The sequence below is a fragment of the Psittacula echo genome (genome assembly GCF_963264785.1).
Source record: "Psittacula echo genome assembly, chromosome: 4".
In the NCBI taxonomy this organism is placed as follows: domain Eukaryota; kingdom Metazoa; phylum Chordata; class Aves; order Psittaciformes; family Psittacidae; genus Psittacula; species Psittacula echo.
In genome coordinates, this window is record NC_137738.1 from 103,060,181 (window position 1) to 103,077,428 (window position 17,248).

Consider the following 17,248-nt stretch of genomic DNA (forward strand, 5'->3'; position numbering starts at 1 on the left):
CACATGGGTCACACATGGTGTTTATCATAAAAAAGAAACTTGAAGACGTGTCTTTGAAGCCCCATGGCCAATGCCCATCCTCTGAATCTCTCTCCCTTACATGAGAAATAATAAACAGTTTTCATTCCTTTTCCCTTCCTTCCACTACCCTTTGACAAGGAGTGGGCTGGCTGGCAAAGCTATGGTTGTATAAGGCTGCACCCAGTGCTGTTAGCAGGAAAGCTGCTTTTGAGCAGAAATTCTGATTACAGCACAGCCTTGTTGTCCTGCTGCACCTTGTGCTCAATCCTGCTTGGATGATACAGTTGAAATCTTCTGCAGATCCTGGTGCTGTGGGCACCCAGTGCCATGTGAAACATGGGTCCAAGGATTTCCTCCAAAGTTTCTCCTGTTCCCAGCTATAATTGCCTTGGGTCTCATGTAGTTTGCTCTACAGTAATGGTGGGTCACTGCTTCTCAAAGGGGCTCAGAGCTAGGATTCGGTTTGGAATGGCATGCTCCTGGCATGCTGGCAGCACTTGTTAGCTTCATGTCAGAGCTGCTACTCCGGAGACGTGGGAAGTGACATGCGGTTCATCTGGGAAGCTTGGCAGTGCTTTCACTGCAAGCGGTTCAGCTGTGCTCCTCAGGGAGAGAGTAGGAAGTGTCCTCATTTCCCCAGGAGCACGAGGCACAGAGTACTTTTAGCATGTGTCCATGAGAGCCATACCTTCACCTGGCTACTGCAACCAAAGGACATTTCCTTCCCTCGCACACAACCACATCACAAGGGACACATAGTAGTAATACACAAGAGATCAAAGATGTCTTTTGCTGGAGTGCTGGGAAGAGAAGGGTTATAAGGTCCTTTCCCATCCAAGCCTTTGGGAATTCTGCTGGAGTTGCGGAGAGAGCCTATGTGTCCCCACTGGCCAAGAGCTGAGCTGCCTCAGAGGGACAGGAGGAGCTCCATGGAGGAGTGCTCTGGACTGGGTTGCCAGCAGGTTCCCTGTGGTGGTGAGGCAGAGCCTGAAGAGCAGCACAGAAACCATGTGAGTCACCAAGTTTGCCTCCTCAGTTACAGCTGCCTTCAGGTTCTCAGCTGTAGGAAACATCCTTCTTTCCATGTCTTTTCACACCCATCTCTTGATGGCAAAGCCTAATGTCACCACAAACAAGGAAAACCCAAAGAGCTGCGGCTCCCTGTGGTGAGATCTCCACGCTGACCTGCTTGGGTACCCAAAGAAGATACTTGCTTGCTTGCTACTCCCCAGGAGAATACTGAGGATTTTCCACTGTTTTATGGTCCAGGGCAAGATGGGACAAGCCCGTTGGGCCACTGGTCCCTAGAGGACACTGTGCCACAGCCAGTGCTACAGCCATGCCCCCAACCTGGGCACTAGCAAAGCTGTTGCTCTGTCCGGGCCAGCTCTTTGCTCCCTGAGCATTTTGTTCTCCAATATTGTCTTTCTCTCCCTCTGTCACACACATTTTTGGCATTACTGATGCTCATTCATTTTTAACGCTGAATACACTTTTCCTGCTCAAAGCCTTTCCTAAACATCAACTAATGAAGCCTCCACGCTCCCCTTGGAGACTGGCATCGGACATGATTATCCCCGTGGCAGGGATTTGGCCATGAGCATGAAACAGGTCAGCTTCAGAGCTGGATTTGAGCCTGGAGCTAGACAGCACCAGGGCTGTGTCCAGACCAAATGTAGGAAGGTCTAAAGCCGTACACAATATAAGGGATAAGAAGGGTTGTCCTGTCTGTCTGTACTGAACTTGTCAGCTACCATTGCAGAGATGTTTTGTTCACAGCAGAGACCATGCTGTGAACAGTTATCATTCAGTTTAAGGCTATAAACAGCAGTTTCTCAGTGAAGGATATTAGCCCCAAAGCCTCTGTGTCTGAAGGGTAAATTCATTCACCAGCCTGTCCAGGTTCCTGTTGCCTGGGTGTGCCTGGCCCATGGTGCTTCCCAGACCCAAGGAGCTATCTTCATCTAAGCACTAACTGCCTTCAGCAGTATTATTATTATTATTATTATCTGTCTGCCTGCAGCTTCCTAGAAATTTCAAGTCATTAAAGCAGAACTGGAGCGGGTGGGAGAGCACCTCCATGCAAAACTGTTCACTACTTTCCAGACATCAGCTTTGCTTGCAAGTGGCAGCCAGATCACATAAGTCAAAACTGAAGAGCAGGAGCCACTTTGATCTGCAGCACGAAGCTGGTGCACCCCACCACCGCAGCCCAGAAGGTGCTGGGGATGGCTTGGCACAGAGGGATGGGTGCCTGTGCCCGCAGGCTGCCTTGCACATTCCCAGTCAGTCCCGCTGAAGGATGCCTCACTCTTTATGTCAAGCTATTGCTTCATGTATCTTATTTAGTGGGTGGCATTTCAAGGAATATATAAGTGTCGCTGGTATATTAAATGAAGGACAGATGAAATATGGTGAAAGGCCCATAAAAATGAAATGTGTGCGTGCCTCACCCTGCCTCTTTTCTAACTCACATTTTAGTTTCTTTGCATTTGCAGCAGATCAGCCACAGTAGGAGCAAAACCAGCAAGGACAGAACCAGGCAGAAGTGGGCTGGGAACAGGGGATGTCAAGTCATTTGCCTAAGCCTAAAAAGCCTATAAATTAGAGTAGCAAAATACTTATTTCAGTGCCAGAATGACGCTGTTATAAGGTATGTTTTATTATCAGCAGCAGATCCAAACTGTTCTCTCCCCTCCAGTGTAGGATATGCAGGGGCTGGCCATTCCTGCAGCTCCTCACTGCAGCCCCATACGTCTCCCTGGTGATCCCACTGGCACCGCCAAGAGACTGCATCCCTCAGTCCCATGTATAACGAGGATTAGCAGGGATGCTGCATGTGTTTGCCACAGTTCTCCAGCATCAGGAATGCTGTAACTATTGCTCCCAGTGCTGTCCTGTTGTTTTGCTTTCCAGGTCAGGAGGAGCAAACCTGCCCTGCACCTGAGGCCACAGGGATGTATGCCAGGGCTTGTGCTGCTTAAAATCCCTCTGAATGGGATGCTGTAGGGCAATGTCAGCTCTGATGCTGGTGCTGTTAATTACTCCACGAGTCCTACCAATGCCTTGAGTCACCATTTATTTGGAGTGTCAATGAGGAGAACTAGGGATTTCTTTGGTAAGGCCTATATAGGCACTGCGGTACTGGGAGATGCTGTTGTGGGGAAGTGCATACCCACAACTTTAGCTGGCTGTTATTTGAAAACCAAACACACAAGCAAAAAGGTGCAGCAGATATTTTGTGTTTAGGTGATGTGTAATGATGCAGTTATATGTGCACCTGGGGAAGCTAGAGGGGGGTCTGCAGCATTGCTTTCCTAGACCATATGTTACCCCAGATTTGCCAGAGAAACACAGCAGCATGCAGGAATGGACGCACTTGGAAGGCGTCGTTTATTCCCTGAGGCCTCATCTCACCCTGCAGGATTATGCCTGATAATCCCAGGGTGATAATGGCAGTGAGTTTTGCTTCCTCACCGTCTTTGCTTCAGCCTTGCTGGAGGGGAGTGTTTGTGTCACATCCTGACCTCAGCAGAGCAGGATCAATTCTGTTCTCAATAACATACACAGAAACGGTTTTCTAGGGGTTTTTTTTTTGGCTTTGATTTTCATCTCTTTGGCCTGAGATTGATCTTACTGCAACGAGCCACTGAGTGCAGGTATAAGAGATAATACTTGGCTAAAGGTATAGAGGAGCACAAAGAAACATTAAAATATGACAGAAACCAACAGATTTATACCAGTTTGCACTCCTGGTGACTTCAGCATGTTCATCAAGCCAAAGCTGAGTTTAGTTTCACCACTTTGTACATGAGCATCTATAAAACTGACATGTACAACCCATAAACAAGTATATGCGAGCGTATTTCTGCACCTCCACAATTTACTACCTTCCTGAAATTGTTCCTCTGTGAGTACAGAACAGATGTCGACGTTACACGTCTAATAAATTCATCAACCACTCAGTTCCGCATGCAGACACACTGTATCTTTTAAAAATGGGACGGAATACAGAAAGAGAAAAGAATTAGTTATCAACAGCACCCTCCAAAATGAGGGAGTGTGTGAACAGCCAGAAGGCGAAGCGGGGGTGGGAATCTGGTGTCTTGGAAAGTCTTCAAGCAGTTTTATGTGTAAATCATATTTTACTGCCTTGTCCACTGTGTCATGAATCTCTCTCCAAATCTGCATGTAAAAATGCCACCACCAAATTATTAGCTATGAATTAAATGCTGGATTCAAGCGAGAATTACCATAATGTGCCACAGCATCCATAAATATGAGATTCAGCAGGGGCATAATGGCCTTTTGTTTCCCTCTGCAGAATTGTATGCATGACCCAGTTTTTTCTAATACTGCAGTGGCAGGAGGGACATAGCATTGTTAGTTCAACACAAAATGAGGAAGGAGGAAGGGCTCTGTTTTGCGATGTACAGTAAATAAGATCTTGGACTGCAGAATAAAACCAGAGAAAAGGTGCTCAAGTCTCTTGCTTCAGCAGCATCTCACAGTTACTTATAACACTTTCTGGAACTGTTTGCTGCCAATCTCAGAACCCAATTTTCATTTTAAGTACTCCTCTTCTACATTCTGGATCTCTTGCTTGCATTGCAGGTTGGCTTGACCTGCTGGTTTTGGGTGGAAGTTGCAATCTGTGATGCACAGACCCTGGTGCTGGTGGGGTTTGGAGATGCTCAGAGCTCTTCGGAGGGCAATGGAAGTGAAGAGTGCCCAGTGGGCTTGGACACCAGTGTGGCATCAAAGCTGGGAGGTGTGTGGCCCTCACCCCTGACAAAGCGCACTCAACCTTCAGCCTCCACGGTCATTGGGACAAGCAGTGTGAGACATGCTAGCTAGCTCCGGCTGGGGATGAAGATTCTGGTGGCTGAGAGCCCCCTACCCTGGGGAGAGGTACATAAATATGGGAGATGGGAGGAGGATCCACTTTTCTTGGAGAAATTATTGTGCTGGTTTAAGGGAGAGCTGACAAAGAGAAAAAGGCAACAGAGCGTTTATCTATTAATGTCTCTACAACATCCCCCAAGAACCTAAGGAATAAATAAGTACAACGTGAATTCCTAAGGCACAGACACAACGGTGACATTATGCATGACAAGCTCACAGCACAGAAACCTACTCACGTCCTTACAGAGGTAATCTGGGAAGAGCAGAGGAAAGGAAGGCCATGCTGGGAGGATATGCAGCTGTGCCTGAGATGTGGCCGTGGCAGGAGTTGTGAGGAGGAGGTAGAAGATGTTCTTCCAATTATCATGAACAGTCAGAGTGAAAGATGTTATTTTAATCACCCGTAACTGGAAACGAGACAGGAAGAGACACAGTCCACCAGGTCCCTAGGCTGCTGGGAATAAAGTTTCAGCTCAGATGGACAAACAACTCAATGGACTGGACTGTGACCACGAGCTGATGCTGGGAACTGGAAAGTGATTTTCGGGACAGTGATCACAGAGTGGCAGAATTCATTCTTTTCACCAACAGGAAGTGGCCAGAGTAAGGGCAGAGGGACACTGAACCCGAACTGGCTGATTTCAACACACGTGGGGAAGCTGTGTGTAGCTCCTGGGGAAGCAGGAGGGTCGGCACAGCAGGGGAGAGCCCTAAAGGCACTGGGAGATGTATCCTGCCGGGAGGAAGGCAGAAAACACAACCACAGACCCCAATACCAGTGGTCCTGCTGAAAACCCAGGGCAGAGGGAGTCTGGAACCGTGGGAGTTCATTACATATCTGCAGCCAAAACAGCCCTATTGCGAAACCATGAGAGCAGGCATGAATGAGTTTCGGCTAACAAGGGTGGGAAGGCAATAGAAGGATCTATAAATACGTCAGAAGGAAAAGAAAGAGGAAAGAGTAACCGACACATGACTCAGAAAGGGCCAGTGCTGTGTTCACTAAAAAGGGTCCTTGTCACCAGCTGAATCACTTTAATTACATGTTAATCAAGGAGGTGGAGGTGAGCAGAGAAAGCAATTGTGATGCTTTGCCCAGACACCCTGAGCTACAAAAAGTCCTGAGGGGCAGAAACAGGCAAGAACAATCTCTCTCTTTAAGGAGTGGGAATTATACACCTTAAAAAGCTTAACTTTGAGCCTTGGAAAACTTCCAGAACAAATGATTAAAGAAACAGTTGATACAAAGCCAGAGGAGAATATAGGGATAAGAAGAGAAGGTGAATTTGTCAGAAATAAAATGTTTAACCCAAACTAATGCTCAGCTCAGGTTCCCTCTTGGGCAGCTGAAAAGTGCTGCGATTTAGGTAAAGCTTTCAGAATTGTCCCACCTGACATTTCACAAGTTCTCTTAAATTAAGGAATAACTGAATAAAAGACACTTGGGGTCACTGCTGATGGTTTTCAGCCAGGCAAGGAGGAGATTCTGAGCAGTGTCCTCCTGGATAGGGCATAAAGGAGCTCGTATTCAATATTTTAAACTTACTGACTTGAATGGTAGCCTGGGGAATGCATGTCTAAAATATGCAGCTCGTGCTGCACACAAGCACCCAGGGGGACTGGATAAGAATTCAAAATTACCTCGAAAAACTGTAGAAAAAGCCTGAATTGAACAAGATGAAATCCAATAAATAACAGCACAAACTGTGGCCCTTAGAGGAACGATATCAAATGTGCAGCTCCCACTGGGGAGCTCTTACCAGGTGTCAGTACAGAAGAAAGAGAGGAGGTATGGCGAGTCACAAAGCATGGGGATGAGAAATCTGTCGCTGGGAAAACACCAGCAGCAGCAGCAAATCTCTTTCTAGGGTGCAATAACAAGACTGTTGTGTGTAAGCCAGAGGAGGTAATTCTTCAACTTTCTGCCATGCTGATAAGGTCTCGGCTGCACTAAGTCTCCTACTTAGGATGCACTTTGACAAAGACATCAATTAATTAAAAAAGATTAAGATATGAAAAAGTAGAAAGGTCAAAGGATTTAACTTTGTTTTGTCAGGAAGGACAAGCTGTGATAAAAGCTCTATAATACAGCCAACTCTTACAAAGAGCAGATATTCGAGTGTTGCAAAAGGAAATCACATTAAATTACAGCAGGGCAGCTGCTACATTCCTAGTTACCATCCAGCTGCCTTTTCCTGTCCCTTTTTCACCCCAGCACACCTGCTTTGGGGTGTAGAATCTGGAGCAGCACACGGTGTTCACTGTGTGGGTTTAACATTGCTGAGCACAGGAGCAGGGGAGAGCAGCCATGGCTCTTGAAGCGAATGAAGCAGGACAGGGGGCTGGAGCTGGATGGTCCAATTTAAACAGCAGATCACAAGCGTGTGGCCACCCTTGGAGTGGGCCTTCTAGCCCCCTGCCTCAGCCTCTTTGGACTCTGTTTCAAGCTGTTGGATACGCATCAGTTGAAAATAAGGCCAGCAATAATTAAAACACTGCAACGCCTTTTGCTTTGGGGTGGATAAGAAAGAAAAAGAAATCTGATTGGTTTTTTGGTCTGGTTTTCTCCAATTTTTTTTAAGCAAAAAACAATTCTCCTTAATTACGATTGTCCTGTGTTCCCACTCATGTTCCTCGCTCATGTTAATGTGAGGATTTAAATACACCATTTAGAACTGACATGGGCCAGGGAACTCATGGTTACACTCACACTCCCAGACTGCAAGGACGATGCATGATTCTATAACAGGCAATTAAAAATCCTATTATGGGACTGTAGAATCTGAAGTAGATGATACATAAAAACAAGGAGTATGTTTAATTTATAAATCCAAGTTATTGCATGCTGTGAAGTGCTAGGGAGAGAAATGAATAAAGAAAGGGCTTTGTACTGTTGCTCACTATTAAGCATTTCAAACAGCAATATATGTCTGGATGTCAGAGCCTCCCAGCAGCTTTGCATCTCAGGCAGCCTTCTGCCTCCCCTTCCCCTGGGGCAAATTGTTTCCTGCTTTTCCAAATCCAGTGAGAATTTTTGTTTCATTAGCCAAAGAAACCCTCACCGCATCATTAGAGACTCTTATGCTGGCGACCTGGCCTTGGGGCTGGGGTGTAAAGTGGAATTATACAGTTTCTCTATTAAAATTCAGCCCTGGTAATTAAAGTTTAATAATAAAGACCAGCTCAGCACACAGATGCTGCAGGGATGAATTTCTTGGGTGTGCTGCTCTCCCTCGTGCGCCTGAGGCACCGCTCTCCTGGCAGACGACCACTCCCCATTTAATTTTCAGAGGGAAAGCGAGAGGTATATTGTGCAAAACACACATAATTGCATGGATGGCACTGGTATGGACTGCTTTGTCTTTCTGAGGACTGATGAAGTGGGGTGCAGCCCTGGTGTGAAAACCCCTCCAAGGAGGGCTGTCAGGTCAGGCTGAGGGCCTGGAGAAGTGCCTGAGCCCACCTCCCTCTCTGAATGGGACTGCTGAGGTTCCTCCATGGAGCTTTGTTCCACACACATGTTTCAGTGGTAGGTTATTATCCTCTGCGGAGCAGTGCCTCCAGCCAGAGCAGCTCTGGTGACAGACGGATGCTACGAGGGGTGCTAGCCCGGGATGACTGGAGCCCCGCAGCTTGCTGAAGGGGGTCAGAGGAAATCCCAGAGAGAAGAAGTCAGGGTGAGAGATAACACATGGGCAAGACATCTCCGACCTGCAGGGAGGGCTGGGAGAGGAAATGGTCCATTAGCAGCTCTCAGTCTGGGAGAACCAAAGAGCCATTGTGCACTGGTCTCCGCATCCAGCTTTCTCAGCATGTTTCCACCTCCCTGGGGACAGTGCTCCAGCCTCTCACCTACTTCTTACGTCAGTGCATTTCCCAGCAGATTTCCCCATCTGTTTATCATCTCTGGTGGTGAAGGATCTCATGGGGAGCTCTGCCTGCTCTGCATCTGCTCCTGTGACAGGCTCCGCTCTGTCTGCGGGAGATGAATGAGCAGCCCTGGGGTGGGGAAGTCCTGGGAATAAATACTCTGGTCTGAGGGGGACCTTTCTATGCTGAGGGTGAAACCCTGCACCGCTGCTGTGGTAACCTAGGGAAGAATAGGAGCTCCCTGTCAAAGGAGCCAAGGGGGTCTTTGTCTTCATCCACAGAAAACAAATGGTATCTTCCTACATGTCTCATTTCATATGGCCTTTAAAGACACTGTCATTCCTTGGGTAATTAGTGGAGAAGAACATTATTCTGCCTTGCCTCAACCAAAGGTGATGACCATTTCCCAGCACACTTGCACATGGCAGAAGATGACTAACAGATCCTGGGCCAAACATACCCCACACCAAACTGGCTTTGAGGATTGGCTTAGCCCTGCATAACAAGGGGAATCAATTAGCAAGCAAGGGCAGAGAAGTGAAGACCACCAGAAGCCCAGCTCTTTGCCACACAGAAGCATGTGCCCCCAGACTCCTCAGAAAGGCTGCACAAACAAGATGTGTGTTGAAGGATATCCCACCAAGCAGCCAAATGGACCTCCAAGGCCTGAAAGGACACAGTTTCCCTTCCCTCCTGACAGTACTGTGGCCACCAGAGAGAAGCCCCTGACTTCTGAGGGTTTTGCAATGAAGCACTGTCAGGAAAAGTCCTGTCTGATGTCCCCAGTGCTCCCACAAGTTCTCTCTCTGCATTGGATGATGTAGAAGTTTTCCTTGTGAGATACAATTCTGCTGTTCTTGGTTATTTCACTGGCCTACGCTGCATCAAGTGCCTGAGCTTCCAGCCATCACAACATCCCAAATGAGCAGACTCCCTAAGACACAGGTAGGTCCTGGAAGGAACATTCCAAACCATTTCAGAGCAAAAATCCATGTGACTAGGGCAAGCCTATGAGGCACCTGCTGGCTGGTCACTCTCTCCTTGACTTGATACTTCAAGGGTATTTGCGAATTTCATCAAGGACTAATACCAAGTCCAGCAGAAAGATCTGAGGGTCTTGGTGGACACCAGGTTGACCATTAGCCAGCAGTGCATCATTACAGCAAAGAAGGCTGAAGCCCCTTGGGCTCCATTAGTCACAGCATTGACAGCAGGTCGAGGGAGAGGATTCTTCCCCTCTGCTCAGCCCCGATGACAGCATGCCTGGATATTGCGTCCGGGTTTCAGCCCCTAATACAAGAGAGACAGGGACACAAGGGAGCGAGTCCAGTGACCGGCCACCAAGATGGTCATGGCACTGGAGCACATGGTCTGGGAGGGGAGGCTGAGGGTCCAGGGTTGGAGAAGGGAGAGCTTTGGTGGGGATCTGATAATGACCTCCACTACTTACAAGGAAGATATGAGGATGATGAAGGCAGGCTCTACGCAGTGGCACATGAGAGGAGGACAACAGACATAAGCTGAAACAAGAGAGGTTCAGACTGGATGTGAGGAAACACATTCCTAGTATGAGGACAGTTCAGCACTGCTCCAGGATGCCAGAGAGGCTGTGCTGCCTCCTACCTCTGTGGTTCTCAAGACCTAACTGAGTAGCCTGGTCTGACCCCGGAGCTGGCCCTGCATAAGCAGGAGGTTGGGCTGGAGACCTCCTGCAGTTCCTTCCCACATGAGCTATCCTGTGATCCTACAGTGCCCAAAGGCACCCTGTGCCCAAGACACACAGTGCATCTGGGGCTGAGTCACTGCCAAACGCTGGCCTTCCTGTCTAGGAACAGGACTGGTGACTGATCCTTCTCCCTTGCTGTGAGACCTCCACCAAACCCGCAGCTACCAGATGGCTGAAAGCTGCCTCCCCCCAGCACTAGCAGAGACAGGGGGAGCAGGGAGCCTCCCAGCGCTCTCCCAGGCATCCCTAACCACAACATATTGTTCTGGGCATCGCACAATAACCCCAGACAGAGCGGGGCGTCATGGGGGGGTGGGATCCACAGTCATGTCCGGGATGCTGCGCATCACCCTTAGGAACAAAGCCTTGCGGGAGAGGGCAGGGGGCTGTGCCTGCCATCCCTCCCTGCCTAGTGCAGGCCGCAGGAGGGGCGAGGAGTGCAGCCCTCCTCCCTCTATCGCAGTCAGCATTTGATTATCCCAAACCAGCAGTTGTAAAAGTCCCTCACCCATCTGGTAACAATAATGAGCAGGGGAACAGCTTGTCCCTTGCCTGGCACCACGTCACTCATCAGGCGATGCGGACAGAAGAGCACGTCCCCATGCTCCTACTCTGAGTCTCTCCTCTGCCACTCTTGCTTGAAGACAAAATGAACCCAGCGATGGAAAATTGGAGGTCCACAAGCACTCCTGTTCCTGGGTCACATTTCTGTCACTCCATGACCTTAAGGCCTTAGCTCAACACAAATGCTATTATATATTGTGCATTAAAAATGGGCTACTCTTAGGTTTTGACTTTATTTAGGAAGTCTTCTTCTAGGAGAGGACAATATTGGGTTCCTGCTAAGGGCATCACTGAATAGCTGTTAATTAGTACTGGATGGGTGGACGGATGGATGGATGGATGGATATAGAATCACAGAATTATAGAACAGTTTGGGTTGGAAAGGACCTTAAGATCGTCCAGTTCCACACCCCTGCCATGAGCAGGGACACCTGACACCAGACCATGTTGCCCGAGGCTCTGTCCAACCTGCCCTTGAACACTGCCAGGGACAGAGCATTTACCACTTCTTTGGGCAACCCATTCCAGTGCCTCACCACCCTCTCAGTAAAGAATTTCTTCCTTAGATCCAATCTAAACTTCCCCTGTTTAAGTTTGAACCCGTTACCCCTTGTCCTGTCACTACAGTCCCTGATGAAGAGTCCATCCCCAGCATCCTTGTAGGCCCCCTTCAGATACTGGAAGGCTGCTATGAGGTCTCCACGCAGCCTTCTCTTCTCCAGGCTGAACAGCCCCAACTTTCTCAGCCTGTCTCCATACGGGAGGTGCTCCAGTCCCCTGATCATCCTCGTGGCCCTCCTCTGGACTTGTTCCAACAGTTCCATGTCCTTTTTATGTTGAGGACACCAGAACTGCACACAATACTCCAAGTGAGGTCTCACGAGAGCAGAGTAGAAGGGCTGCTGCTTGGGAGAAATGCATAGCCCAAGGCTTGAGACCAGTGAACTGAGACCAGTGCGACGCTGCAGGGCAGAGGCAATAGCCCGCTTCCCTAGGGGGGCCCCAGAAGTGCAAAGAGAAAGGGAGAGCTGAACATTTCTCTGTGTACTTTGGATGTATGGTTGTTTATTGTTATATCATCTGCTTTCCTGTTTCCCTTGCCTCTCTTCCTTTCAGTGAAGCACTGCTCTCTTAAGTCTCTTTGTTCACAAATGCGGAAGAATAGCTGGGAAGGGCAGTAGGGGAAGGAGAGCTGGAGCATGGCAGTGGGGGAAGGAGACCAGAGGCAGAATGGTGGGGAAAGGCTTGGAGGCCAGGATAGTTCCTTGATTGCCCAAGCAGGTTTGGCTAAATTTTCCCAGGTTTCTGGCCAGAAACTAGTGATGTGTTTGCAAGGACCCTTAGAAAGAAGTTTCTTAATTGCTCTCTTGCTGCTGCCAGAAAGATTGCATTTATTGTAGTATCACCCCTAGACAGGGCAGCATCTAGAGCTTTTAGAGCTGTGACCTGTCATTTCCAAGGACAACTTGCCCTATGGACACTTCAGAGCTTAAAGAGGAGGTTCACAAAGGTGAAATGGAAAGAACTGGGCTAAAAGCAGAAATGTGGTAGCTACGTGGCTAGCCCAGTACTACCTCTAAGCAGGCTTATCCCATAGGCATGGAACTGGGTATCCAACCATCATCCTGCTACCCAAACAGCAAGTGCCCTGCAGAGCTCAGGCTGAGATGAGCTCTGTTTGGCAAGCTCTTAGGTTGATTCAAGATGAACTGTTTAAGCCATGGTTGAAAGTGATTTGAGCTCAGGGAGTGGGACTTATCCGCTGTTCTCTCTCCTATACAGCCTGAGTTTACCTGCAGTGGCAAACAGACCAGAAACCACCACAGGAGAGGGTCTGAAAGCCGCCAAGGGAACAGAGGAGAACTGGCTAGTCTCTAGGAAGGACCTGGTAAGATGGGAGGGATGTGTTCTTCACGTGAGCTGGCCCGTGACCCAGGTGCTGCTTTACACATCAAGCCCTGAGAAGGGACATTACTCTCCAGCAATAATCTGCACTAAAGATGCTCTCTTCCAGAGTAATTTAGCACCAGCGCTAATTCTAAATTTCCTGGAGGAGGATTTGCACACAGTAGAAATGTGTGAAGGCAGGAGAGTGCCAGACTGCAGGGAGTTTCCTGATGGCTCTTCTTGCCTCCTAAACTGGTGCTTAATGCAAGGCTTGGGCTCCCTTGTGCTCGAGATCTTGCTGCCTGGGCCTTTGTCTCCATGGTAAGCTTATCATGGCATAACCAGCTCCTTATACAGCCCACCAAGTTACTCTAACCAACATTAAGTCTACAAATTAGTTTTTAAACTACGTCTGCTTATGCGATGATTAAATAGCCTGAAGTGATTTAAATCATCCAAACTTGGGCGAGGCTTTTAAATGGTTGTGCAGGACTGCAGGAGCTCACGGAAGATGTGACATCTCATTACCTCCAAGCCACTTTGCCCTGCTCCCCATGGTGCTGAGGACATCCCCATGGTGCTGAGGACATCCAGCCACCGCTTGGACCCTGGGCAGCTGCCTACAGCCACAGGAGGCTGCTATATGCACGCTTCCCACCGCCGCCTGCTCTGGGGGAAAGGCTGCCTCAGCACTCAGATGATGGGGCTGGGAACACCCAGCACTGCCAGGGCTGAGGTTGCACAAATCCCGGTGATTCAGAGACCTGGCATGTTCCCAGGCTCTGTCACCTACGTATGCTGAGAGTGATACGTTGCTAATTTCCCCATTGGCTCTCTCTGTATCACCCATGACTTCACGTCATGGCCTCATGTCCCCATGAACCCTCCCTTGTGTCGTCTGCTGAGCCCTCCCAAACCAGGGGCTCCTCCATACCCATCACCATCCGCATGGATGCAGGGGAGGTTGTTTTTCTTCCTCACCCGCTACTGTGTTGTGATCAGATACCCAGGAGAGCCTGTGAAAGGTTCTGGGTTCTCATTCCTGGGTGGCAGTAGCCCACGTGGAGGGAGTCCTTGCCCCTCTTCAAGCACACTAAGTCTTACATGTGCTTGTATTTCCTGCTTAGGTGTTATTTTAAACTCTTTGCATCTCTTTGCTATCACCCTTAATGATCACCCTTGGTAAGTCTGTACCCTGTGCAACACACATCAAATATGATGTATCGTGCAGGGACAGAAGAGCCCTTGTGGGTTACTTCTCACCCTGATCATCCTCCACCCATGAGCACCGTTACCTGGTGACTGTATCCTCCTTGACACAGACATGTGCATAGCCCTGTGCACCCTCAGCCCCAGGACAACAGAGCAGTGGCGTGCCACTTACATCAGGGGAGTGGAGGAGACCGTAAGTTGTGACTAAGATCACTCAGCAATGAGATCTGCTCTCATGGGGGCAGCTGGGGCGTCTGAGCAAGGTCACTTGGGAAGTGACATTCTCTTGAGATCCCAAATACAGCCCCAAGGCTGCACATCTGTCTTTGAGCTCTTGCTCAAGCAAAAAAGTGCTGTGCTGAGCGGAATGAAGCCTGCTGAGTTAGAGATGGTGGGAGTTAGTTTCTGGTTCATCTCTGTACTGGGAGGGTTTAGGCTGGATTAAGCAGTGGCTACCCATGTCACTATGAAGGCCCTTCGTCCTTCTGCAGGCGATACTAAGCATAATGCTAGCAGCATCTTGAATGCCAGGTAGTCAGACACAACAGGGATCTTGCATCCACAGCTGACATGGATCACAGATTTGCAAGGGGGGTTGTTGGGTGTCTTTTTCTGATGTTGAATGTACAAGAGTGCACAACACTCCCAGGAAAGCAGCTGGCTTTGGGAAACTCCTACTGAGTTTTGCAGTGGTCTCCCAAAGCTCTGCAAACCAACCCATCACCCGCGCCACTTCCCCATCCCATTCAGGTTGGGCTTAAAGGAGCAAGACAACATGCTGTCTTCTACTTAATGTGTAGCTCTTGGCTTTGCTGCTAACTCTCTGATCATAGATATGACACATAATTTGCTGCTTGGATTTCTCCAATGTAAGCTTAGGGACACTGCAAGACTTTCAGATACATGCATAAAAATGATCTTCATCATTTTCATTTCCAACTTCATGACCATCAAGATGCTCCAGCTAAGAGCAAAGGCTTAGCTTTGTGAAGCACCTTTCAAGTGTCAGCTCCAGAGCACTAGCATCCAAGGAGAAGGAGGAAGTATATGAAGTGCCCAGAGTCATAGTGGTTTTGGTGAGGTTGAGATGGGACTCCAGGCTTCAAAACCTGGGCCTTGCCCCCAAGCTGAACTGAAGGACCTCTTGCAAAACGAGACTTCGTATAATTAAAGGGATAACCCTCCCCCAAGAGAAGCATTAACTTTACATCAGTTCATTATTTTTCCTCTGAAAGGTGCAGATGTGACTGCTGGGCTTGCTCCACCTGCACTGAACTTGGCATGCATTCAAATGGAGATAAACTGTTCTGCTTTACAGCACTTGCGTTGCTGTAACTGCTCTGGGGGCAGAAAGGAAATGTCTTTACGAGCCACCAACCTGGAAAGGATTTTCTGTGCCAGCCCCATGTGCCCTTCTCCCTTTTGTCACCAGGGGTGAAGGTGCAGTGTCAGCTGTGCTGCGTGTGCAGCCTCATCTCCCTACCTTACCTGCTGGTTATCTCATAGCTGTTACCCGGGGCACTGGGTTAAAGTGGTGTTTATGCATTCACTCTTGCCTTCTCTTTTCTTCTCTGTGAAAACAGCTCTCCAGATGTGCACTGGCCTTTTCCAGAAAAGAGAGAAGCTCAGGAACAGTGGTGACCAAACCTGGATCAAACAGCACCACATTTCCTTTCCCCACTGCCACCCCCAGCTCCTTGCCCATGGGCTACCTAGGCAGAACATCCATCAGTTATAACACACCTTATCTCCTTCAAGATGCTTCTCAGCCAGTAGAATCAATATGACTTGCTGCTGGCAAAAGAAATTAAGGTAGGGACTAGAGTCTTTATGGGGAGACCCAGGCTCATCGTAGCTCTGTATTGGAGAGTATGATTTTGTTTTCTCACAGTGTAAGGTGAGAAAAGCTCATTTAATAAGGAGATGGCAAGTAGTACACTCTGTCCCAGTCTGGACAAATGGCCACGGGGGAGCTGCTCTGTCTGCTGATCTGGAGGATGTTCTCATGCTCTTTTTCGGTTGCCATTTCACACTGGAAGACCAATGTTTTCTCATCTCTCCTCAACAACCCAAAAGACCTTCCTGCAGACAACCCTATTTGCAGGGGATCTTGCTAGAAACCATTGTGTTTATACATGTGTGTGTATATATGTCTCTATACATTCCTGCTGGGACCATCTGCTCTTGGTAGACATTTCCCTTCCCGGTTTCCTGGAGATCATAAGGAGGGTCAGAAGGGTGAGAACTCCCACCCAAACTATCCTTTCCCTCACTCACGGAAGTCTATGGGCTGTGTTGATTTAACTTCCCAATTTACATTAATGCAAGTGATAATTGTAGTTTCTGTATGAATCGGAGCTGCACATTTTCCCATACAGTGGCTGCTTTCCCATAACAGCAACAGAACATAGAAATGTTCTGTTTCTACAGGATATGTGGAAGCAATGGTCCATGTACAGAGAATGAGAAAGTCCAAAAGTAAATTACATCTGCCCTATTGGCCTGGCTTCTTCTATTCCAAATAAGAGGTGAGAAATTGCTTCCCAGAATGCTTCTGGTTTCTAAAAACTTAAGCAAGTGATGGTGCTGTAGCAAGTTCTTTAACATCTCCCCCAAAACTTCTTTCTGTGAAACAATTCCTCCCATCTCATGAACATGCTTTAAACAGCCTCAGATGATGAAGCAGGACCACTGGGTTTTCCTTGTGAGAGAGAAGGGCTTGCCATTGAAGAGACAACGGTATCTGCTGCAAACCAGGTTGGTGGATGTTCCTCCATCACTCATTCAGACTCCTGCCACCATCTTAGCGAAAACCAAGCAGCCTCTGGTCAACACAAGCAGCAAGGTTCACCAACTCTGATTAAAAAGACCCTCCTTCTTGTTCCTTTTAACAGTTCACTGACCCGGCTGATCCCTGAGGCCTGTGTGTGCATTACTCATGGGGTGGCACAAGGAGGGGGAAAAAGGAACCAAATGCAAGGAGGCGAGGAGGAACTTCTTGAGCTGCTGTTGCCAGCAAAAATGCAACATGAAACTCCAGCCTCAGTCATTTGCTTCCCTATT